Source organism: Bos javanicus, chromosome 4 (assembly GCF_032452875.1).
Source record: "Bos javanicus breed banteng chromosome 4, ARS-OSU_banteng_1.0, whole genome shotgun sequence".
Classification (NCBI taxonomy): domain Eukaryota; kingdom Metazoa; phylum Chordata; class Mammalia; order Artiodactyla; family Bovidae; genus Bos; species Bos javanicus.
The window spans coordinates 100,443,028-100,469,015 of record NC_083871.1 but is presented as its reverse complement, the minus strand read 5'-3'; positions in this window follow the sequence as shown (position 1 = coordinate 100,469,015).

The following is a 25,988-nucleotide window of genomic DNA, read 5'->3' as shown; positions in this document are numbered from 1 at the left end:
GTACCAAAGAGGAAAAAAAAAAAAGAACAAAACACAAATAGAAATAATAACTAGTTGTCTGTTATTGTTTAGTCACTCAGTCGTGTCTGACTCTTTTGCCACCCCAGGGACTGTAGCCCTCCAGGCTCCTCTGTTCATGGGATTTTCCAGGCAAGAATATTAAAGTGGGTTGCCATTTGCCTCTCCAAGGGATCTTCCTGACCCAGGGATTTAACCTGTATCTCCTGTACATCTCCTGCATTGCAGGCAGGTTTTATACCACTGAGCAACTGGGAAAGCCCAATAATAACTAATAATAATAACTATGAGAGGTCCTCACTTTTACATTGTTTCCTCCAATGAGTTGGATTATTTCTTCACAGAGTAAGGAAGTCCATGATGTATACAAAGCAGTTCCTTTTTTTTTTGTTTTGTTTTGTTTTTTGAATGTAGAGTTTTTTTTTTAATTTTATTTTTTTTAACTTTACAATATTGTATTGGTTTTGCCATATGTCAAAATGAATCCGCCACAGGTATATATGTGTTCCCCATCCTGAACCCTCCTCCCTCCTCCCTCCCCATACCATCCCTCTGGGTCGTCCCAGTTCACCAGCCCCAAGCATCCAGTATCGTGCATCGAACCTGGACTGGCGACTCGTTTCATACATGATATTATACATGTTTCAATGCTATTCTCCCAAATCTCCCCACCCTCTCCCTCTCCCACAGAGCCCAAAAGACTGTTCTATACATCAGTGTCTCTTTTGACAAAGCATTTCCTGTGTCTACCTTAATGAGTCTCTACTAGGCTGTCAAGTCATAGTGGTCAAGGACCAAAGTAATTCCTTGGTTTGCATTTAGCACTAAAGCATGTAAATAGGTTTTCATATTTCTTTCTTGGTGGTAGCAGTAGTTTCGTTTTAAGGGTTCTGTTTTTTAACATTTTGTTTCCAGCTCCATGCACCCAGCATCTGCTGGGCACCTTCTCTTTGGCAAATACTGTGCTAAGACCTGAAAACAATGTTGTAAAAAAACAAATTTTTTTTATATACAGACTCAGGCTGTATATTCAAGTTTCTCAGGGTCAGTAGATTAATATAGACATTCTATCTTCCATCAGAGTGGTCCCCATAGTTTCCCCGGGGAACTTAAAGAGAGAGCTTAGAGGTCCACTCTGCCACCCTCCATTCTCTTTCCCCTCAAGCATGTCTCACTGGGCTCATTTCACTCTTTCAACACCTGTTTTATTTGCCTCTACATCAATGCCACGCATCGACTTGCAATATCCTCTAAGCAGGTCACAGGTGTTTTTCAGTACAAAAATAGGTCTTACTTGTTTGATGTCATTCAGACCAAGGAGACAGTACCTAGGCTAATCAACTGTTTTGTCTCATCTTCCTAATGCTTATTTGAAGACATGAACTATGTCTGATTTTTTTTTTTTTTTTGGTGATAGCCAAATACTCCAGCATAGCACAAATTCCATAGAACACTCTTAGGAGATATTTGTTGAATGAACTAATAGGAACATGAACTACTCAGAGCAGAAGCACTTTTGTCTGCTGGTCTAATCCCATTCTCTTCTGGCTCTGGAATTTTGTTCTGCTATTCTGTTTATTCTTCTAAGAATGATTTCATCTATCTCAAAGTGTGTTATAAAAATGAAATACTTTGAAATGCTCTATTCAGTTCTTGGCTCTCAGAGAGTGCCTTAGTAATAGCAGATGTAGTATAACTTAACTCTCAAGATTAAAGGATTAATCTCAGAATGAAGGAAGACCACATCTCCAACTCTTACTTTGAGGGGTGAAGGAAATTGAACCTCCATACTCTGGCCTGAAATGTGTCTCAAAAATGCTCAATTTGTCAGATTTATAGGTGGAAACTAAAGGAATTTCTGAGGGTCTGTGTGAGAGCTTAGCGAACAGTGGTTTTTAGCTTAGGTGTCATGAATGGGCTTCAACAAATTCATTAATTCCCAAATGCTAATCCAAAATGTATGTGTAAACATGAAGATGAATTTTTCTGTGCAATGATTACACAGCTTTGATTAGATATTCAAAAGAATCAAGGGCTCATGATAGAGTTAAGAACTCCTGCCATTGAATAACCTTAGGGTAAGTTCTGGTATTTCCTAAAAATCATTGAAGAGAATTTTCTTCATGAGTTGAAGTGTCCAGGAAGATCCTTGCACCTAGGGCAGATGTCATATTTCATGAAGTCAAAGAATTAGTGATTTTAAAAAACAGAGAACTGAGAAAGAAGGGAAAGATCTGATATCCAGAGGCACAAAATAGCAAGATGCCCTATGAAGGAACAAGTTCCAATGATTAAAACCTGACACATGCTCACTCAACACTTGGGCTTGAAATATATTAGAAAGAAATGTCATAGCAATTAATAAGCTTCCATTATACCTCCTCTCCATATTCATTGGGGAAAAAAATAAACAGAAGATGAGCAATTGCAAAAATCAAACAGCTGAGTTTTGTTAGTTCCATAGGAAATTCCAAAGAGAACATATTTCTTTTTTAATGAAATATGCCACCAGCAGCCATGAGATAACATAAAGGAAGTTTGTGGCAATATAAGAATATTGTTTCACGGGGCCAGCTCCGTAAGTCTGATTTCAATCACTTCAGATTTCAGAGGCCCATAAAGTGCAGTGTTTCCAAATATTCTTCTCTTACTATTACTATTTAAAACTACCCAATTATTTCCTTAACTAAAATTTTACCACTGCTTTCTTTCAGTGCTTTTATCCTAGTTTGTTGTTTGTTATCATTCAGTTCAGTTCAGTTCAGTCGCTCAGTCCTGTCTGACTCTTTGCGACCCCATGAATTGCAGCACGCCAGGCCTCCCTGTCCATCACCAACTCCTGGAGTTCACTCAGACTCACGTCCATCGAGTCGGTGATGCCATCCAGCCATCTGATCCTCTGTCGTCCCCTTCTCCTCCTGCCCCCAATCCCTCCCAGCATCAGAGTCTTTTCCAATGAGTCAACTCTTCACATGAGGTGGCCAAAGTACTGGAGTTTCAGCTTTAGCATCATTTCTTCCAAAGAAATCCCAGGGCTGATCTCCTTCAGAATGGACTGGTTGGATCTCCTTGCAGTCCAAGGAACTCTCAAGAGTCTTCTCCAACACCACAGTTCAAAAGCATCAATTCTTTGGCGCTCAGCTTTCTTCACAGTCCAACTCTCACATCCATACATGACCACTGGAAAAACCATAGCCTTGACTAGACGGACCTTTGTTGGCAAAGTAATGTCCTAATGAGTGCTATTTTATTGAATGCTTTTTTTCTGTATCTGTTGAGTTATTTATATTTTTTATTAAATTATAGTTAATTTACAGTGTTTCAGGTATATAGCAAGTGGCTCACGTGTTATATATATACATATGAAGTGAAGTGAAGTGAAGTTGCTCAGTCATGTCCAACTCTTTGTGACCCCGTGGACTGTAGCCTACCAGGGTCCTCCGTCCATGGGATTCTCCAAGCAAGAGTACTGGATTGGGTTGCCATTTCCTTCTCCAGGAGATCTTCCCAACCCAGGGATTGAACCCGTGTCTCTCGCATTGGAGGCGGATGCTTTAACCTCTGAGCCACCAGGGAAGCCCTATATATATGTGTGTGTGTGTGTGTTTGTGTGTGTGTGTGTGTGTGTGTACATATACAAATATATGTGAATATATATACTTTTTCATATTCTTTTCCATTATAGGCTATAGGTTATTACAAGATATTGAATATAGTTCTCTATGCTATACAGTAGGTCCTTATTGTTTATCTATTTTATATATAATAGTCAGTTCAGTCACTCACTCATGTCCGACTCTTTGTGACCCCATGGACTGCAGCACACCAGGCCTCCCTGTCCATCACCAACTCCTGGAGTTTATTCAAACTCATGTCCATTGAGTCAGTTAATCTCAAACTCCTAATTTACCCCTTCCTTCTCCACTTTTTCCTTTTGGTAACCGTAATTTTTTTCTATGTCTGTGGGTCTATTTTTGTTTTGTAAACTAGCCCATTTGTATCATTTTTTTTTAGATTCTACGTATAATGAACACCTTATGATATTTGCCTTTTTCTGTCTGGCTTACTTCACTTAATATGATCCTGTCTAGGTCCATCCATGTTGCTGCAAATGGCATTGTTTCTTTTATGGCTGAGCAGCCTGCCATTGCATATATGCACCACATCTTCTTTATCCACTCATTTGTTGATGAACATTGAGGTTGCTTCCATGTCTTGGCTATTGTAAATAGTGCTGCTATTAACATTGGGGTGCATATATCTTTTCAAACTAGAGCTTTTTCTATATATATGCCTGGGAGTGGGATTTCTGGATCATATAATAACTCCCTTTTTAGTTTTTTCCGGAAAGTTCCTACTGTTTTCCATAGTGGCTGCACCAATTTACATTCCCACCAACAGTGCAGGCCACGCTATCATCCCTCCCAGTTCAAAGACTCCTGCGCTAGGCCCTAATTCCAGATTCCTGAGGAAAGATTTCTGGCTCCACTTGAACCAGGGGTTCATAACTGAGGCAGAGAATGACATTCCCTTGTGTAAAACAGCTTCCAGGGAGGCATTCTGAGCTGGGACACACTCCAAAATGTATTGCCGTATCCAACATGAAGCTTTTAGTCATCTTGATTATATTATATGCCCTAGATTCTAAGACATCAGCCATTGTAAAAAGCATCAGTTACTGAAAACTCTTCCAGGAAAAGCAAATAGCATATTAAATATATATATATATATATATATATATATAGAGAGAGAGAGAGAGAGAGAGAGAGAGAGAGAGACAAGAAAGACTACAAAAGTTTGTATCTATTCATATCATAATATACTACTTTCTTTTCCAGAATCAGTATGACCATCAAAATTTGTCTCTAAGCTTCATTTGCAAAGTATAAAAATAGTTCTGAGTCACTTTGGGGTCATAAAGATGTTCTAATTTTCATCACTCAATTCCATTGTCTTGACAATTGTAACATTTTTGAATTGCCCATATAATTTAAAAGCACATCGAAGAATCTGGAATTTTGCCTACATTTCTGCTTTGATTATGCTTATAGGATTTTTTAATGGACTTACATATTACTGGAATTTAAACTGCTTTTCTTGAAAGTCAGCTAAAAGCTTTTATCTGATGTTCCGAGCTTGAGAGATAGACCTTCACAAAACTGGTTGTATACACCTTTCTCCTAGCTTTGAAAATTCCATGATGTATTCTGAAAAACCTGGCCTTTTCTAATACCTTTAATTGCATTGCCTGATGAGTAAAATGTTGTCTTCTATTAAAAAAAACTTATAGTTTTTATGTGGCTGTGTGGTGCAGGCTTATTGAAAAATATTTTTGTTGATTCTTACAGTTACACTTCTAAATTTGATTTCAGTGATATAGCACCTGTGGGACTACCAATGGTTCTAACATAACTAAGGTCAACATCTACCCTCCACATCTAGTAAAGTTGGTACATGAACACAGGTAAGTGATGGCAACTAGTCATGTTCTCTCACAAGCACCTGGAAAGTCTCTTTGGAAAGGTTTTCAGACACATCCTGATTTCAGAAATGTCACAATGTGGGAAATGTTCATCTTGATATCAAGCTAATAGCTGATATTCTTTTATTGAGATAATACATGATAGACTTTTTCATGTAAGTAAATCACATGGTTTAATTCATTTAATCTGCACAACAATCTAGGAAGTTATAGCTCCTATGCCCATTTTACAAATGAGGAAACTGGTCATAAGGTTAATTAATTTCCTGAAGACCACCAAGTTAGATAATAAGCAAGTGAGATTTGAGGCCAGCCCATCCAATTCCATATCCCATGTGTTTAACCAGTGTGTCAAAATGCTTCCTAATTAATTGCACCATAGCCAAGAAAAGTCATTAAGAGAAAATTAATAATCAGAATCAATCTATCTTGATATTATTCAATAACTGAGCTATTGCTGTTTAATCCAAGAAATGCAGACAGCACTACTAAGCAGTTAATGTATACATCAACATCATTTCTGGTACTAAGTTGGATAAATCACAAGTCACATGTACTTAGTTCTCTCATCTTAAAATGAATGGAACCATGTAAAATGACAATAATAATAAGTGGAAAATAACTCGCAGTTAAGGGGTTTTGAGGCGCTGAGCTCTTGTTTCACCTCTTCTGGTCCAGGCGGCTGGAGCAGGACAGTGCCATCCTAACCATCACTTTCACAGGATGAGGGACAGAGCAGATGAGCATGAAAAGGCCCCTGCCCCTTTCTTTTTTATTTATGTATTTGCTTTTATTGATATATAGTTGCTTTATAACGTGTTAGTTTCTACTGTATAACAAAGTGAATCTGCTAAGCATGTACATATATACCCTCTTTTTTTAAATTTCCTTCCCCTTTAAGTCACCACAGAGCATTGAGTAGAGTCCCCAGTGCTATAAATAGGTTCTCATTAGTTATCTATTTTATACATAGTATCAATAGCCTCTTTTACACATAGTATCAATAGTGTATATTGATATTATGTGTATAGTCTCAATTTTCCAATTCATCCCATGCCTCCATTTCCCACCTTGGTATCCATATGTTTGTTCTCTACTTCTGTGTCTCTAGTTCTGCCTTGTAAATAAGATTGTTGATACCAATTTTTTCAGATTTCACAAGTATGTGTTAATATATATGCATTGTTTTTCTTTTTCTGACTTTTTCACTCTGTATCACAGTTTCTACATCCATCCACATCTCTACAAATGACCCAATTTTGTTTCTGTCTATGGCTGAGTGATATTCCATTGTCTATATGTACTGCATTTGCTTTATCCATTCCTCTGTAAATGGACACTTAGGTTGTCTCCATGCCCTGGCTATTGTAAATAATGCTGCAGTGAACACTGGGATGCATGTGTCTTTTTAAATTATGGTTTTCTCTGGGTATATGCCCAGTAATGGGATTGATGGATCATATTATAGTTCTATTTTCAGCTTTTTAAGGAACTTCCATGCTGTTCTCCACAGTGGCTGTATCAATTTACATTCCCACCAGTAGTGCAAGCTGCTGCTGCTGCTGTTAAGTCGTGTCAGTCGTGTCCGACTCTGTGTGACCCCATAGACGGCAGCCCACCAGGCTCCACCATCCCTGGGATTCTCCAGGCAAGAACACTGGAGTGGGTTGCCATTTCCTTCTCCAATGCATGAAAGTGACAGTGAATAGTGCAAGAGGGTTCCCTTTTCTCCACACCCTGTCCAGCATTCATTGTTTATAGATTTTGTGATGTTGGCCATTCTAGCTGGTGTGAAGTGATATCTCATTGTAGCTTTGATTTGCATTTCTTAATAATTAGTGATGTTGAGCATCTTTTCATGTGTTTATTAAGGCTCCTGCCCCTTTCACATCAGGACTAGTACCAAAGGAATGGGAATGGTACCAAGAGGTGGAGTGTGGGACAGGAGGATGTCACTCGCCTCAAAGCGTCAAAGGACAACTCAAGCACAGTAGCTATTGCAGAACATTAATGTCATCTAAGGGCCTATATTATCTGTCAGGAAACTCTGATGCTTCCTCATCCAGACCTGCCAGGATGGGTGAGGAAGGCCTTACTCTGTGCTGTGCTGTGCTTAATCGCTGTCACGTCTGACTCTATGAGACACCATGGACTGTACCCCGCCAGGCTCCTCTGTCCGCAGGCTCCTCTGGGGATAATCCAGGGAAGAATACTGGTGTGGGTTGCCATGCCCTTCTCCAGGGGATCTTCCCAACCCAGGGATTGAACCCAGGTCTCCCGCGTGGCAGGCAGATTCTTTACCATCTGAGCCTCGGGAAGCCCAGGCCTTACTCTAGCCACAACCAATAGCAAACATCTTGCCTATTCATTTAAAGTGCATCAATAAAGCTTGCAATATTATACTTCAAGCACAAGGAACATTTGCAATACAAGCATAGTAACTCAATCAGGGCACCAGCAGGTTCTTAAGATTTCCTTCCCTGATTCTGAAAACCCATCCTAGAAAGCTTTATAGACTTTCCAAAGTCAATGCGGTTATTTGTTTTTCTTTAATAGTTTATCTAATGACCTAAAGAAACACATGATCATTGTTTAGAGAACTAAATAGAAGGCACAGCAACTTTCTGTGTGGGCTTTAAATGTGTTTGCCTTATTTCTCATTTCCTATTACTTTCAGGCTCTGGGCTTGCTCTGTTGCCCATCCTTATGGCTTCCTTCCTTTGACATTTCCATCTCCCTGCAGCTCACCAGGCTCATCCTTGTGACTTTTAGGTTAAAACCGGTTACCTTCTGGTTGGTGTATCCTTTTCTTTCTTTCATTTATATTTTTCATTCATCTGTGCTACAAACACTGATTGAGTCCCTGCCATGTCTCAGATGCTGCTAAGTATGTTTGTCTGTGGTTCTCATTCACTGGGAACATTGCAGTCAGTTCAAACAAACACTAGCTTCATTCAGTAACAAACAGAAATTCAGTTCTATTCTTCCTTGGAATTGCAACTGGCTTCTGCATTGCCTTGGGACACCCTTAGAACAGAACCTAGATCTGCCTGTCTTTAAGTATCATCCCTGCTGTGCAGCGGGAACCTCAGCCTTTGGAGGATTATAGATTTTGGCCTTGTTCTCTTCCCATCCAAATTCTATATCAACTACCAGGTGTGAAATCAGAAATAAGTTTCATAAATTCTCCAAGTCTCTGTTTTCTGCATTTAGTAAACGTCATTGTGCCTTTACCTCAGAGTAGTTCAGAGGATCAAACGCTACTGTAAGTAATGACGAACCAGGCAGTCGTAAATATTACTTCTCCAAGGACCTACCCCGTTCTTATTTATGTATTCCTCCCATTTATGTTGTGTTACATATTCATTCTTCATCTGTTTACTGAGCCCCTATTAGGTGCCAGGCCTTGAGCCAGGCTTTGAGGACCCAATGGGAAACAAAATGACTCTATGACACATGCCATAGAGTTTACTGCCTGGTGAAGATAAACTCTTAACTGAAAACAAAGAGAGTTAGACATTTTTCCTCTCAAACGGGGCAGAAGAGAATGACAGTTCCGGAAGTTCTAAATAGGAAGATCTTACAGGCACTCTCGGAGAAGGCAATGGCAACCCAGTCCAGTACTCTTGCCTGGAAAATCCCATGGACGGAGGGGCCTGGTGGGCTGCCGTCTACGGGGTCGCACAGAGTCGGACACGACTGAAGCGACTTAGCAGCAACAGCAGCAACAGGAACTCTGATGGAATGGAGACTTATCTCAAGGCTTTATTAGCAGAACAAGGTAGCTTTCTACTAAAATCTCTGTCCATGGGGTTGGGACTGGGAATGCTGATGGGAGGTACAGCCCTACCCGCACTGCACCAGCCAACCTCCCTGCAGAGAATGCCTCCTTCTGCTTACACCTGAATTGCTTCAGCTATTGATACTGCAGGCCTGCCCTGTGCATGGAGGTGTTTCAGGCTGCCCTCACTCATGAACCAGACGAAAAGAAGATTCCATGGCTTCCCACATCCTTGTCGAGTCCGCAGCTCTCCTGCCAAACTGGCTTCCAGGAAGGCAACCAACTTCCCTGCCGGTTCATCTTTTCTCCCCTGGCTGTGGATGAGGAGACCTCTTAAGCCAGCTTCCTTAGTCACTGGATTCTTTTTCTTCTACTCACGAGTCCTTTGCTTATAAGGCAGCCATACATAGTTCATTTAATTACTAGTGACAAAACCTATTTTTTTATTTCCTTTGTTCTTGGGTTTCGAAGTGAAATACTTTTGTGCATATATATTAGGAATATCTGTTTAGTGTTTTTTTAGGCCACATTTCACATACCTTATCTCATTTAACTCTTAGGACAAGCCTGAGATATAGGTGTTATTACTCCTCCTATTTTGAAGATTTAAAAAAATCAAAGCATAGATTGACATGCAGGAGTCTTCAACTCCATAGGCTCTTTCCATTAGCCCAATAATGAAGAATTACTACAAATATTCTGCAGACAAATTCATAAGTAGAATAGGACACAAAAATTGTATGTGCAATGGCCAGCTGATGCATGCACTGAACTTGCCTTTATTTTTCACTTGTTAAATATTCAATCCTAAGCACTCAGGCATCTTCTATTCTATAGAGAGCACTTGAGTCTAAATTTTGAGAAGCAATATCTCAACTTATTCACCCCTATCAAAGGGCCATTCGGTAGTATATTTTCTTAAGCATCAGTAGACCAGAGGACTTTATAAAAGTAATGGAGTACAATTATTACCATGCACATCAATTCTTTGTGTCTGTGTTACATTTATTTACTGACAATGTCCCCCCAGTGTCAGCACTATATCTGTAATACAGCTTTAGAAGAGAATTGTGTTCTCTTCTGACTCATACATCTCTAACAAAATTATTTGCAAAGATCCAGTTCTCAATTACAAGCACAAAATAGCCTACATTTTAGCATATATCAAACCCATCTAGTTCAACATGTGTTCTCTGACACTGATTAGGGCGAACAGAGAACACTGATTAGTGTTCCCTGACACTATTTCATCAGTATTTCATCAGGATGGGACAAGTCAGTAAACCTTACAAGTTCCCCTAATATCATATTATCAGATTGTATTTTTCTTTTAGATCTTCAGTTTTTGCCTTCACACCCTAAAATCAATAGCGATCAGTTTTAAAGTAGATTTTTTAAGGCATGTGTAACTTTGAAATGGACACCTCACCATCAAGATGGGAAAATTTTAGCAAATTTGCCCAAGAAAACTCCTCTAATTTTATAAGTGAAGTTTTGGGGGTCAACCAACTTACTGCTTTATTCTTACTCACCCTAGTAAATGCTCAACAGTATAATATATCCTAAATGTTACAATATGAAGGCCTGCCTTAGTCTTCTCGAGCTGCTATAACAAAATACTATAGACTGAGGGAGCTGAAACAACAAACATTGGGAAGTCCAAGATAAGGTGCTGCTATGGTCACATTCTGGTGAGAGGTCTCTTCTTGGCTTACCAATGGCTACCTTCCTGCTGTGTCTTTACACAGCAGAAAAAGAATATGCAAACTCTTTGGTCTCTTCTTCAGTTCAGTTCAGTTCAGTCGCTCAGTCCTGTCTGACTCTTTGTGACCCCATGAATCGCAGCACGCCAGGCCTCCCTGTCCATCACCAACTCCAGGAGTACACTCAGACTCACATCCATCGAGTCGGTGATGCCATCCAGCCATCTGATCCTCTGTCGTCCCCTTCTCCTCCTGCCCCCAATCTCTCCCAGCATCAGAGTCTTTTCCAGTGAGTCAACTCTTCGCATGAGGTGGCCAAAGTACTGGAGTTTCAGCTTTAGCATCATTCCTTCCAAAGTAATCCCAGGGCTGATCTCCTTCAGAATGGACTGGTTGGATCTCCTTGCAGTCCAAGGGACTCTCAAGAGTCTTCTCCAACACCACAGTTCAAAAGCATCAATTCTTTGGTGCTCAGCTTTCTTCACAGTCCAACTCTCACATCCATACATGACCACAGGAAAAACCATAGCCTTGACTAGATAGACCTTTGTCTCTTCTTACAGGGCATTAATTCCATCATGAAGAATTTACCCTTATGACCTCCTCTAGACCCAATCACTTCCCAAAGTCTCTACCTCCAAATACCATCACAGTTGTATTGGGGCTTTAATACATGAATTTTCAGAGGACATAAACATTTAGTCTATGACAACGCCCTAATCATCTAGGATGATTCATAGATTCATTCTGTGATGATCTAAAAGGCTTTAAATTGCTGGTCCTATTACTGGCTTGTGTTCACTCCAAACTATACCTAAAGTATCCTTTGCTAATCATAATAAAGCAACAAAAAGCCAAGGTATGATCAGGGAGGAAGACTAAGAGGGAATAAGTTAGGATAATAAAAAGAAGAGACAATTAGGAGTTCAGGGACCTGGATCCTGTACAGCTCTGTCACTATTTCTGTCTCCTTATATTGCATCATTTGCTTGGGTGGCACCTTACTTACCAGAAAAATGAGTGAGGCAGAATGATCTCTAAAGTATCACCAGCTTCAATAAATAAAGATTCTATGATTATATGAATAATTTATATCCTGAGATTGTTGAGAAAACGTACCACAGACCTCACTGAGGAAAGCTTTACAAAGAATAAGTGTGAACAAAGCCGTAGTGAATAAATAGTGACTACTTACTGAAATAGTTATTTTGCTAGCTTCTCTGTTTCTAAGGGGAACGAACTTAAGTGAGATCAACAAAATTTTCCTGCTTAGAATAGACCAAGTAATAAAATGTGAATTTATAATCTATAATACAAGTAATGCTTGCCATCTGTTGGGTTGATATTCTGTGCTGGGCACTTAATGTCTTTACCTCCTGTGATCCTTAAACAACCTTGCAAAGTAGACTCCATCACTGCCTTCTTCTCTCTGCTCCAATCACATTAGTTTTCTGGGTCCTTCAGATACAACAAGCTCACTCCCACATCTCCTGGCTCATCTTGCTTCTAGTTTTATCTCATCATTTGGGTGTCTACTCAAATGGCACATATCATCTGAGAGTTTTTCCCTGGCTAAGTACCTACTCTGCCTTTACTCATAGTCACTTTCTATCCCATTGCCCTATATTCTTCATACCACTTATCACTATGTGAAATTATTTTATGTGTGTTTTTTCTCCCTCCACTCTCCACCCTGGCTGCACTGTGAGCTCCATGAAGTCAGGTACTTAGCTTCCTCACAGCTAGATCCCCAGCACTTAGGACAGAGTTAGCTTAGTTTCTACACATTGAATAAGTGAAGGTCATCCTCACTTTACAAATACAAAACTTCCAGCCCAGAGAGGTTCAATGACTTCCCCAAGACTACATACCAAAGTGCAAGGGCCAAGGTTTCAAGTCCAAGGTTCCTGAGCCCTAACATCCATAATCTTCCCAGTGTTTCCCAAATTCATAGATGTCGGCATCGTCTCTACAATAGTTTGGTTTTTTGTTTCGTGGTTTTGTTTTTCTGGTAATCTAAAAGTAAGCATGTTCAGAATGATATATCATGTCAGCTTATTACTTTAAAAATGAATACGGCTCCCAAATTTTAGGGCTTGGCTTGCTCTTGGATTTGCCACGACGTTAACACCATCTAAGCAAACATACAGAGGAGGCTTATTTCCAAGAGAAGACTAAGTGATGTAATGACATACTATAGGAAATAAAAGTTTTACAATAGTTCAAAGGGGAAAAAATGGTAGAAGAATGGAATCATCACTTGACTTATGATGATTTAAACATGCCAAATTCAAATGAACCTGTGTCCTAGCATCTAGCACCAAGACACATGAGCAGAATTGTCTGAAAATGGTCCTAAGAACTCACTCTGAGTCACCTGAATCACAAGCCCAGTGTCCACCTTCCCCCAGCAGGACAGTCCGGCCAAAACCCAACTCTACATGGATTCCTTAATGTCTCCAAGTAGCTGGTTTTCTCAGACAACTTTTTTAACACTGGAATCAAAAATTCAGATATCCTATGGAGTTGAGTAGTGTGTCTCACTTCTAACATGATGGCTTTGCTGCATTTATACTATTAAAAAGGTACAGCAGTAGGGGGCAAAGAACCTTCCCGAAAACACACATCTACAGCATGTCCAGTTAAGCTTGCTAACTCCAACCACCTCCCTCTGTACCAACCGTATGTCTTTCTTCTCACAGAGTCTTGCCTTGTAAGTTTCCCCCAGTGAGACCTGTTCCCTATTCATTCTGGCTGGCATTGTGAAATTATTTCTGAACCCTCATGGAAGATGGATAGTGATCGTGAAAGGAACTATCTTCAATGAAAGGTGGTAGCTACAAAGTATCCACTCACATAATGAAAGGTAATTTAGTTTTTAACAAACCAGCATTAAATAAGTGTCCCAGATTTGGATTCTGTTGATCTTATAGATTGTATCTAACTAGTTTGTAAATTTGATTTGTGTTATAGTTATATAAAAGCTATAAGCATAAACTGTTGATATCTGGTTCTGGATTTATCCATATGGTCATACCTCATTTTATTGGGCTTCACAGTTACTACAGTCTGGGGTGGGGGGGCTTTTTTTTTTTTTAACAGATTAAAGGTTTGTGGCAACCTGTGTCAAGCAAGTCTATCAGCATCATTTTCCAACAGCATTTGCTCACTTCATGTCTCTGTGACATATTTTAGTAATTCTCAAAATATTTTCATTATTATTATATTTCTTATAGTGATCTGTGATCAGTGATCTGTGATGTCACTGTTGTAATTGACTAGGGGCATTGCAAACTGTGCCCAAATAAGTAGTTTGGTGGGATATATATATATACCACATCTTCTTTATTCATTCATCTGGCAATGGACATTTAGGTTGCTTCCAAGTCTTGGCTATTGTGAATAGTGCTGCTATGAACATAGGGGTGCATGTATTTTTTGAATTACAGTTTTGTCTGAATATAAGCCCAAGAATGGGATTACTGGATCATATGGCAATTCTATATTATTTTATTGGTAAATCTCCACACTGTTTTCCACAGTGGCTGTACCAATCAACGTTGCTATTGACAGTATAAAAGGATTCCCTTTTCTCCACACCCTCTCCAGCATGTGTTATTTGCAGACTTTTTAATGATGGCCATTCTTTCCTGATTGAGGTGCTACCTCACTGCAGTTTTGATTAGAATTTCTCAAAGAGTCAGCAACGTTGAGCATCTTTTCATGTGCCTGTTGGCCCTCTCTATGTTCTCTTAGGAGAATGTCTATTTGGGTCTTCTGCCCATTTTTTAATTGTGTTGTTTTGTTGCTGTTGTTACTGACTTGTATGTGCTGTGACTAGCACATTTCTGTTTTGCTATGGAAAGAACTCCCTAAGAGGGTGCATCTTGGTAACAATGAGTTTCTGCAGTACTTCAGTGACACTAAGTAGCATCCCAAACATGTGGGTATGAGTAAGCTTGAATGAGGAGGATGCTATTCACCCCTCAATATTAGGAAATATACTTTGGCTGAGTTTCCCTTTGCAGTCATGAGTTGTACTGAGTCACACATGATCACATGGTTCTCCCAGAGGTTGATGGGAGAACCCCTTGATATAGAATATTTTAGCCTTAAACTACTTCGGCAAAACCTGACCTTATCAAAATTTAAGATTTGACTGGAGTACAGGAAGGGAACATTCTATAATACTCCATTCCTACGGGAGGACTGAAAATATTCCCTTGAGTTTCCCTATGGAATCAAGCAGTCCCAGGCCCCCTTTCTGACACCAACACTAAATTTGCCTAAGAAACTTAGAACAGTAAGAGTTTTATCAGACACAGAAACCAAACCAAAAAGTACAAACGTGAAGGATAAATCACTGGACACATTCATTTTTCTCTCCCTCATTGTACTTTATCAAATCTACAACCCCTAGTTCCATTTCTGCTTCTCCCTCTGCCTTTAGGGAAATCTTGCCAAGCATGTGATCCCTTGGAAATTAAGCCCTAATGACTACATCTCTAGTCAAGTTAAGTTGGGTTCTTCTCTCATTTGTTTTTCCATAAATCATTTGAGCTTGTGAGTTTGCCAACAAGCATGATTCATAAATTCATTTGCTATTGAGTTTCTCAATATAATTTTAATTCTGTAGTTTAATGAACTGGCTTATAACAATATTCTAAAGACATCAAACCTCACTGTTGATCCTGTTTTGGCATGCTGTGTTCACCCTGCCTCCTACCTACATGTTTATTCTTTCAGAGAATTAACTTATTAAGTCAAATTTCCAGAAGAAGACAATAGTTAATCCCACTGCTGTTTCTAACTCAAAGCAAATGCAGTAATTGGTTTTGTATAGAGAAGAAGCAGCCAACTACATTAATATATAACACTATCAAAACATATATGTCAAATGCTATTTTAATGTGCTATTGTTTAATAAATTATCCAAATATTATCAAAATGTAATGTTTCCATGTACTTTAAACCATGCATCTGTTTAACACTTCTTTAGGAAAGTTTGCATAATTATTTTCCTGTTTTGTATTGAATTAGACTAAACAGACCAGTAGAAAGCTCCTAGGAGCTGTTCAGATATCAGAGATAAAAGCTTAAAAATAGAACAACACTTTTTAGTGTTTATTAAAAACATTCCCCATAAGGCTTTTGAAAGGAATCATTTGAAAAGCTATAGCAGTTCAGTTGTTCTGGAAATGAGGTTTTATTAAAGAGAGAGGAAAAAAGCAAGGTGTTACCAAAGAGATGGAATTTCAAAGAAACTGTGAGTTAAAATTAAAACGTAATTTAATGTCTCAGTTCATAGGACTCTTAAGACTTCAGCTCAAATTTTAGACATGACTAAAAATATGATAGGAGTATTCTGATGACCACACTCTTCTTCCCTCAGTGACCCTCACTGACCCTCCTGCTCAAGCCCTTCATTTGGCGAGACTCACAAAAGAAGACTGCCTTCACACCTTCTTTATTGAGCATCTCAAGAAACGCCCAAGAAATTAAGATGTAACCTGTCACAATTAGGAAAGGGAAATAGACAAAGACTCTAGTATTAGAGGAAAAAAAAAAAACCTCACCCAGAGATAAGTTTAAGTATTGCTCAAAGAGGCCATGTGTGTGTGTGTGTGTGTGTGTGTGTGTGCATGTGTGCTAAGCCGCTTCAGTCATGTCCGACTCTTTGCGGTCCGTGGACTGTAGCTCACCAGGTTCCTTTGTCCATGAGATTCTCCAGGCAAGAATACTGGAGTGGTTAGCCATGCCCTTCTCCAGGGGATCGTCCCACCCAGGGACTGAAACCGTGTCTCTTAGTCTCCTACATTGGCAGGCAGGTTCTTTTCCACTAGTGCCACCTGGGAAGCCACATATATATATATATACACACAAACACACATATGTATATAAATGTATGTGCATATATATATCACAATCCATATATCTATATACATGTATATGGATGAATATACCATATGTCTATGTATATATATTTGGAAAGAGAGAGCATGTGTTTTCTTTAGGAAGATTCTGTTCATTTCTGGTTTAGTCTTTCTCTGCATAATCCTTTAAACATATATATTTCAAAGAGCGTCTGTATGTCAATATCAGTATAGATATGTTACAGTAAAGATATAGATACAATACAGATACAGATATGTTAACAGTAGCAACATAAAGAGTTTTTACAATACTTTAGGATTGAAATGTACACACTGCTATATTTAAAATAGATACCCAACAAGGACCTACTGTACAGCACAGGGAACTCTGCTCAATACTCTGTAATAACCTAAATAGGAAAAGAATTTGAAAAAGAATAAATGCATATATTTATGTATTTATCACTTTGCTGTACATGTGAAACTAACACAAGATTGTTGACCAACACTGCTGCTGCTGCTAAGTCACTTCAGTCGTGTCCGACTCTGTGCGACCCCATAGACGGCAGCTCACCAGGCTCCCCCGTCCCGGGATTCTCCAGGTAAGAACACTGGAGTGGGTTGCCATTTCCTTCTCCAATGCATGAAAGTTAAAAGTGAAAGTGAAGTCACTCAATCGTGTCCGACCCTCAACGACCCCATGGACTACAGCCTTCCAGGCTCCTCCATCCATGGGATTTTCCAGGCAAGAGTACTGGAGTGGGGTGCCATTGCCTTCTCCGTGATCAACTCTACTCCAATACAAAATAAAACTTTTAAATAATACCTAGGAATAAATTTAACTAGAAAGAAGCAGAACCTTCTTGAAGCAAATGTTTTATCTATATTGAGGTCCATAAAAGACTTAAATACATCACATACCCTGTTCTTGGGCTAAAAATCTTAAACTTGTAAAAATGTCAATTCCATTTAGATTAATCTATAAATTTAGTGAGATCCAAGTAAAAATACTGGAAAGTCTTTTAACCTTGCATAACTGCAATTTTTTTCCTTTTGTACAATTTTATTGGCTAATTCTTTCAGAAAAAATTAAATAATGACAGTAATAATTGTCACCTTTTTTATTTTTACTATACTTTCCATCATTAGGAGTTAGGCCAACATTGGTACGACATATACCTACTGTAATTTTTTAGTTACATGAAATAAACTTAACACTGAACTTCTTAAATTCAATCAAACACAGCTTATCTGTCTTTCTACTTTCTTCTGGTGGCTTCTTATGCCACCATACACTCCCATCTCTTCTTCACTATGGTCCTTTGCCGTCTATACCTCTTTATTCTGACGTCTAAAAGTTGAAGATGCCTCAGAGTTTCTCTTTATCTAAACTCTTGTTCATGTAATCTCATCTGGTCCATCGATAAAATCCTAAATTAAAAGAGCCAACCTGGGCCTCTTTCCCAAGTTCCTTCCTCATATCCAACTCCCTTAATGACATCTCCACTTGCATGTCAAATAGGCATCTCAAGATTACCATACCCAAAATAGGACTCTCTGTTCTCTCTGCCCCCAAACCTATTAGTCACCTCACACACTTTGTCTCAGTAAATACCACCAACAACCCACTCAGTTGCTTAAGTCAAAAGCTGAATGCTTCTTGATTCTTCCTTTTCCCTCATACAGTCCTTTTGGCTGTACCCCCAAAATACCTTCCACATTTCTTCCTTTTGATTTCTATTCCTCCATCCCAGTGCAAGCCACCATCATTTCTAACCTAGATCCCTACAGCAGCCTCCTGGCCAGTCTCTCTGCTTCCACTCTACTTGTGGCCCCGACCCCACAGCCCATTCTCCACACAGCAGCCAGAAGGATTGTTTTAAGCATTAACCACATCTTGTCACTCCTCTGCTTAAAGTCCTCCAATGACTTCTCCCTGAAAGTACCATAAAGTCCAAGCCTTTCTCTGCACCCCAGCCAACAAATCCCTCGCTGGTAGGATTCCCACTCACTCCTCCAACCTCAACTCACACCACACTCTTCATCACAAGTTTCCAGCTTTCTGGCCATGAAGAGAGAAGGATCTGATTAACTTTTGATTTCCAAATCAATAATTTTCTCCTGATTCTGGTGTTTAAATATACAATTTTTTCAGTGCAAAGTTATGATATTTTAAAGGAGTCCTCTATTTTACCCACCCTGTTGTCACTTATTGATTTATAGCTAGTGTTGTATTTAAACAATTCTTGTCCTTTGCACTAAATCTAAACTCCCTTCTACCACATATAGTCAATGCTTCCCCACTCCATCAGGTGCACAAAATACCTTTACTGAAATGAGCTTATATTCAGTGAAACAGGCAGACCAAAAAAAAAAAAAAAAAAGGTTGGATAGAAGGATAATTATGCTGTACAAATCCCTCCAGGGGATCTTCCCGACCCAGGAATCCAACTCCAGTCTGGTAGGTCTCTCACTGCAGGGGGTTCTTTACCACCAGCGCCACCTGGGAAGCCCCATGTGGAAACTGACACTCCTGCGAAATTTTGTGCATGTGCAGCTGAGCTCAAAGACTTTCACACACGGCTTCTGATTATGGGTATCCAACTGAAGCAGTGCAAGTGTGGGGGTTCCTGTCTCCTGCTTATCTTACCCTTTTTCTTACTCTTTAACTTTGAGTACTTCATGCTTCCTCCATCCCACTTCCTCCACCCCAAACCAGAAGTCACTCAGCATCTTCACTGGCACTTGTCTGGTGTGCATTAGTGAAAATGATCCAAGGCTCATTGTAAGCATTTGTCATTTAAACTTTTACAAGAATAAAGAAGAGAAGGGCTTTGTTTCCTATAAAGGCTTTGGGAAACTTAGGGAAACCCTCCATAGTCACCCTGTGTTGTGCTTAGTCATGCAGTCACTTCCAACTCTTTGCGACCCCGTGGACTATAGCCTGCCAGGCTCCTCCGTCAATGGGATTCTCCATGCAAGAATACTGGAGTGCATTGCCACGCCCTCCTCCAGGGGATCTTCCCAACCCAGGGATCGAATCCAGCTCTCCCACATTGCAGACAGATTCTTTACTGTCTGAGCCACCAGGGAAGTCCCCATAATCACATTAGGTTGTGTCTTTTAGGTAAAATGTACACATTTTTTAAGGACACTTGTATATCCAAGCATGTTTTGCAAAGTCCTTACATTGATTATTTAAGGTGGTAGAAGAAGTAAGTACAGAAAAGTGGAATTAACCATTGTATTCACTTCCTACTGCTGGTGCAACACCTTTCCAAAAATTTGGTAGTTTGAAACAGCACAAGTTTATTTTCTTCTCATTCTTGAGGTCAGAAGGTCAAAATGGATCTCACTTGGCTGAAATCCAGGGGTCAGCCAGCCTTCTGTTCTTTCTGGAGGTTCTAGGGAGGAATTGTTCCTTGTTTTTCTGCCTCTAGAGTCTGTCAATGTTCCTTGGCTCGTGTTCACCCTCCATCTCCAAAGTAAGCATCTCATGACCACTGACCTCTGCTTCTGTCATCACACCTCCTTCTCAGATTCAGACTCTCCTCCTTCCTCCTTTTGTTTACAAGGACCCTCGAGATTATACTTGGGTGAGCCTGGATAAACCAGGATAAAATCTTCATCTCAAAACCTTTCATCACATCTGCAAAAACTCTTTTGCTGTATAAGGTAACATATTCTCTGGTTCCAAGGATTAGGACACGGACATCTTTGTGGGGGAAGGTGTAACTAGTTTGCCTATCACAGTGATGAGGGGGAAAAGAACAAAATAGAGCAAGAGAAAGGTAAATTACCAGTAGAAATAATAATGGGTCTGTAAATTCCATGCATGTGAGATTAGGAACTCCTTGTTTCACCAGAGTGTTGTACAAACCAGTGATTCTCAGCCTTAGGTACACGTTGCAATCACCTAAGACGTTTTTAAACCTCCTAAAAACTAACCCAGAGGCTTCCCAGGTGGCTGTGTGGTAAAGAATCTGCCTGACAAGTAGGAGATGGGAAGTGGGAAGATATCCTAGAGAAGGAAATGGCAAACCACTCCAGTATTCTTGCCTGGAAAACCCCATGGGCAGAGGAACCTGGTGGCCTACAGTCCATGCGGTCACAAAAGAGTCAGACACAACTTAGCACCTGAACATGATCACAAATAACCAACCCACACCCCAGGCAAGTTAAATCAGAATCTCTGAACGTGGGGAACATCAGGAGTCTTAAATGTTTCTCAGGTGATTCCATTTGGCAGCCGAGTTTGAAAACCCCTGGTCTAGGTTCTTGATGCTAAGTAAAAACCTCTTCCTGTGGGTTTTTATTGTTCCTGATTGGTTACGGGACCTAGAGCTCTCCCAGTTGGCTGCTGCCTAGTTCCAGCTACATTCAACCCTGACTGGGTGCTCCATTCCCAGGTGAAAGATGCCTCATTCTAGTTACTGTCTCCAAGGGCGCCTGTCTTCTCCTTCAAATCCGACCCTCCAGGCTGCCAGAGGCTGTCACCGTCTCACTGTGCTCTCCACCTACCTCATGATAGAAACTGCTGCCTAAATCTCTTCTACCCCATCCTAACTTCCTCCCAAAGTATGGTGACAATGCTTTGCTCTCTGGAAAGGTCATTCCTAGTTCCTTGGCCCTGTCTCTCTTTTAGGCCTCCAGCATCCAGCAGAGCAGCCTCTGAAACACCCAGAGGGTGGAAGCGAGGACACGGAAAGAAACAGAGGAAAAACACAGCTGCCTAAGAACCTAAGAATTGAGAGGTTAGTTCCAGACAGAGTGTGTGTGTGTGTGTGTGTGTGTGCGTGCGTGCATGCATATGTGTTTTAAATTCCATGTGTAAAAAGTACAAGTGATTATCATTTTGAATAACTCATGGGAAGAAAAGCTGTAACATCTCATCTTGATTCCACAGAAAGTAATACCAAGTGATTTTCATGAATTGTTTATTACTTGCATAATCATTGCATAGCATGAATATTATATATAATTTTATGCTGCTAAGTCGCTTCAGTCATGTCCGACTCTGTGTGACCCCATAGACGGCAGCCCACCAGGCTCCCCGCCGTCCCTGGGATTCTCCAGGAAAGAACACTGGAGTGGGTTGCCATTTCCTTCTCCAATGCATGAAAGTGAAACGTGAAAGTGAAGTCGCTCAGTCGTGTCCCACTCTATCAACCCCATGGACTGCAGCCTACCAGGCTCCTCCATCCATGGGATTTTCTAGGCAAAAGTACTGGAGTGGGGTGCCATTGCCTTCTCCGACAATATACCAAATTAATGCCAAATGAGTCCTGTTCTATCCAGTGATTCTTCAAGGAGCTTTTTACAGTGTTCTGTCTGATAAGATGCCACCTTTTCCTGTGACCTGGTGTAGAAACAAGACTGATTAACTGAAATATTTTCAGTACACTGTTCATAGGTACAGATAGTGTATAGAATATCCATTCTTCCAGCAGGGGGCTGTCTCACCATTAGAAGTGTAGCTGGGAAAAATTATTTAAAATTATCCACTTCATTGTACATTCACATACCCATTCACCAAAATATCATTGAGTGTCTACTAACTGCCAAATTCTATTACTTTTCAGGAATACAGTAGGAAGCCCTTGGTCTCAGGGAACATAGAATCTGATTTCTAAATTTTAAGTAAAAGCTGTTATTACTAGGACATTCATTTGGGGATTGGGTGATTCTGGTTGCTGAGAAAGTACTTTGAAAAGATTTGGAATACACATTAAATTTGATTTTGTTCTCCTCTGTGCTCTGAGAGATATATTTCCTGTGGCAACTAGAAAGAGAAACTGCCTCTGTTCCTTTGATATACTCTTCTGAGATCCAGTCAATGCTCGATTCTGAGAGGAAATGACTGACCTAAAGGTAGAAGCTTCCTATGCCAACAATTTCAAATTGCTTGTAGAATCGATTATTCTAAGAGCTGGTGGTGTCCCTGGTGGTTCAGTGGTACAGAATCTGCCTGCACAGCAAGGGACACGGGTTCGATCCCTGGGTGGGGAGGATCCCCTGGAGAAAGAAATGGCAACCCACTCCAATATTCTTGCCTGGAAAGTTCCATGGACAGAGGAGCCTGGTGGGTTACAGTCCATGGGGTTTCAAGAGTCGGACACAACTTAGCAACTAAGCCACCAACCACCACCATTCTAACAGCAATGAGAGAATGAGATACAATATTCAAGATGCAGAGACCATAAACATCACCTCGTACAATGCTTGTCAAGTGGTTTTATATAGGGACTAGTCAAGAAAACTCAAGATTTTTCAGGTTACATTTCTGTCTTCCTTCCCAATGAAAATGACACCATTGCTTCTTATGGGAGAAAACCGTTCCTACGACTTGGATTTCCCACTTTAATGAGTTTTTTAAATGCAAATTAGAAGATTGGTAGTTTTAACAACCAGTAAAACATTAACATGAGAACATATTTGAGAGGTAAAATGTAACGGTGGCTTCTAATCTTCCTTCTTAACATTTCAGGCTGGATGCAGCTTCAGGGCGACAGAATGTACCTTGATCCCATATCCAGCTGTCTCATCTTGCAGATTAAGGCTCTAGAGCCCAGGGACAACTCAGGATTTGTCCGCGTCGCACATTGAGTACTCAGGACATCCTTTTTTTTTTCCCCAGAATTAGTTCTTAAAGATTGTGAAACCAGAGATTCTGCAACTTAAGTTAACCAATTCAACCAGCCCAAAGTGAAAGCCAGTTCAGTAACCCCTCTGAAAAGGCATCACTTAAGAAATGACAGATTGCTAACCGCCTTCACCCCATCACAGGAGCCCGCTCCATCCTGAGAATTATCATCTTATAAAATCACACTTTGGGCCCAAAGACAACTTCTCATTGTTTCTAGTTTTGTTCTCTGCATCTGTATAAAGGGTTGCACTATAATTATTTAAGAACAACCATCATAACTTCAGTTCTCTTTTCCAAATTAAACATCCTCAATTTTTCAGGCATTTTGCATTTCCAAAGTTTCTCCTCAAATCCCACCCGGATCCTAACATGTGATGTCTAATGTGAAGTTATTTCAGAAGAATGTGAAAAGCAGTGAGTACAAAGCAGTGAGTGGGATATTCAGAAAAACAAAATATGTCCATTTCCCAGAAAATGTTTTATCTACAGATGAGAGAAAAAAGAATAATCACTCTGAACAACTAAAGGAAAAACTTCTTGCCTTCATGCCATTTCGATCAATAGAAGGACTTTTTCAGTTTAGCCAGTTCTTCAACCTAAAGAATGAGTTTATTTGGGGGGAAAAAAAATCAAGACATTTCATCCATATGATAGCAATTTACAAATCAACCCAGAAACTCCAGATACCTCTCCTTCCACCCGAAAATCCCAGAGGGGTCCAAATGGATCAATGTGTAGCTGGAGGTTCAGTGCTCTTCTGGCGGTATTACATTGTCCTGAAACACATATTCTCCACTGTCTGGGATATAAGAGGTCTTTGGACTAAAATAATAAGCATACCAGAAAAACCACCAAGGTGTCATCTTCTACTGGTAAGTAATTCTGGATGTGTTTTTATAAATCAGTGAGTAAAAGATACTCTTTGCAACAATTTCCAAATACAGTTCCTAAAACTAGTTTTAGCTGTTTAAATATGGTAAAAATGAATCCATTGTCCTCGGGCTCTTTATGATTGAGCGAATCAGTAGTTACTCAGAATAGTCCAGCTTAAGGCCAGCAAATCAGTATTGACAAGTGTTCAAATTTCACACTAGCCCCTCACAACTTACGTGATTTGTCCTTTGAATTTTGTTAGTCAGAAACCAGCCATGTGTTCATCTTTTTACCTGTGTGTCAAGGCAGAGTTTCATTTCAGAGACTTACAGTGATCATATATATTGTACTGAATTGGAAGTCAGAAAACTGCATTCTAAGTCCATCCTCTGCAACTACTCCTTACTCCTGTGGGTAAGTTATTCCTTGGAATCTGTTGCCTAACAGAAAGCCCTCACGTAAAAAAAAAAAAAAAAAAAAAACTGTCCTAGTAGAGTTCAGTTCAGTCACTCAATCGTGTCCAACTCTTTGCGACCCCATGAACTGCAGCACGCCAGGCCTCCCTATCTATCACCAACTCCTGGAGTTCACTCAAATTCATGTCCATTGTGTCCGTGATGCCATCCAACCATCTCATCCTCTGTCATCCCCTTCTCCTCCTGCCTTCAATCTTTCCCAGCATCAGGGTCTTTTCAAATGAGTCAGCTCTTCGCATCAGGTGGCCAACATATTGGAGTTTCAACTTCAACATCAGTCCTTCCAATGAACACCCTGGACTGATTTCCTTTAGGATGGATTGGTTGGATCTCTTTGCAGTCCAAGGGACTCTCAAGAGTCTTTCCCAACACAACAGTTCAAAAGCATCAATTCTTCAGTGCTCAGCTTTCTTTATAGTTCAACTCTCACATCCAATCATGACTACTGGAAAAACCAGAGCCTTGACTAGACAGACCTTTGTTGACAAAGTAATATCTCTGCTTTTTAATATGCTGTCTAAGTTGGTCATAACTTTCCTTCCAAGGAGTAAGGATCTTTTAATTTCACGGCTGCAATCACCATCTGCAGTGATTTTGGAGCCCAGAAAAATAAAGTCAGTCTCTGTTTCTCCATCTATTTGCCATGAAGTGATGGGACCGGATGCAATGATCTTAGTTTTCTGAATGTTGAGCTTTAAGCCAACTTTTTCACTCTCCTCTTTCACACTTTCATCAAGAGGCTCTTTAGTTCTTCTTCACTTTCTGCCATAAGGGTGGTGTTATCTGCATAACTGAGGTTATTGATATTTCTCCCGGCAACCTTGATTCCGGCTTATGCTTTATCCAGCCCAACATTTCTCATAATGTACTCTGCATAGAAGTTAAATAAGCAGGGTGACAATATACAGCCTTGATGTGCTCCTTTTCCTATTTGGAACCAGTCTGTTGATCCATGTTCAACAGTTGGTTCTAATTGTTGCTTCCTGATTTGCATACAGGTTTCTCAAGAGGCAGATCAGGTGGTCTGGTATTCCCATCTCTTGAAGAATTTTCCACATTTTGTTGTGATTCATACAGTCAAAGTCTTTGGCATAATCAATAAAGCAGAAATTAACTTCCTAGAGTTGTTATAAATA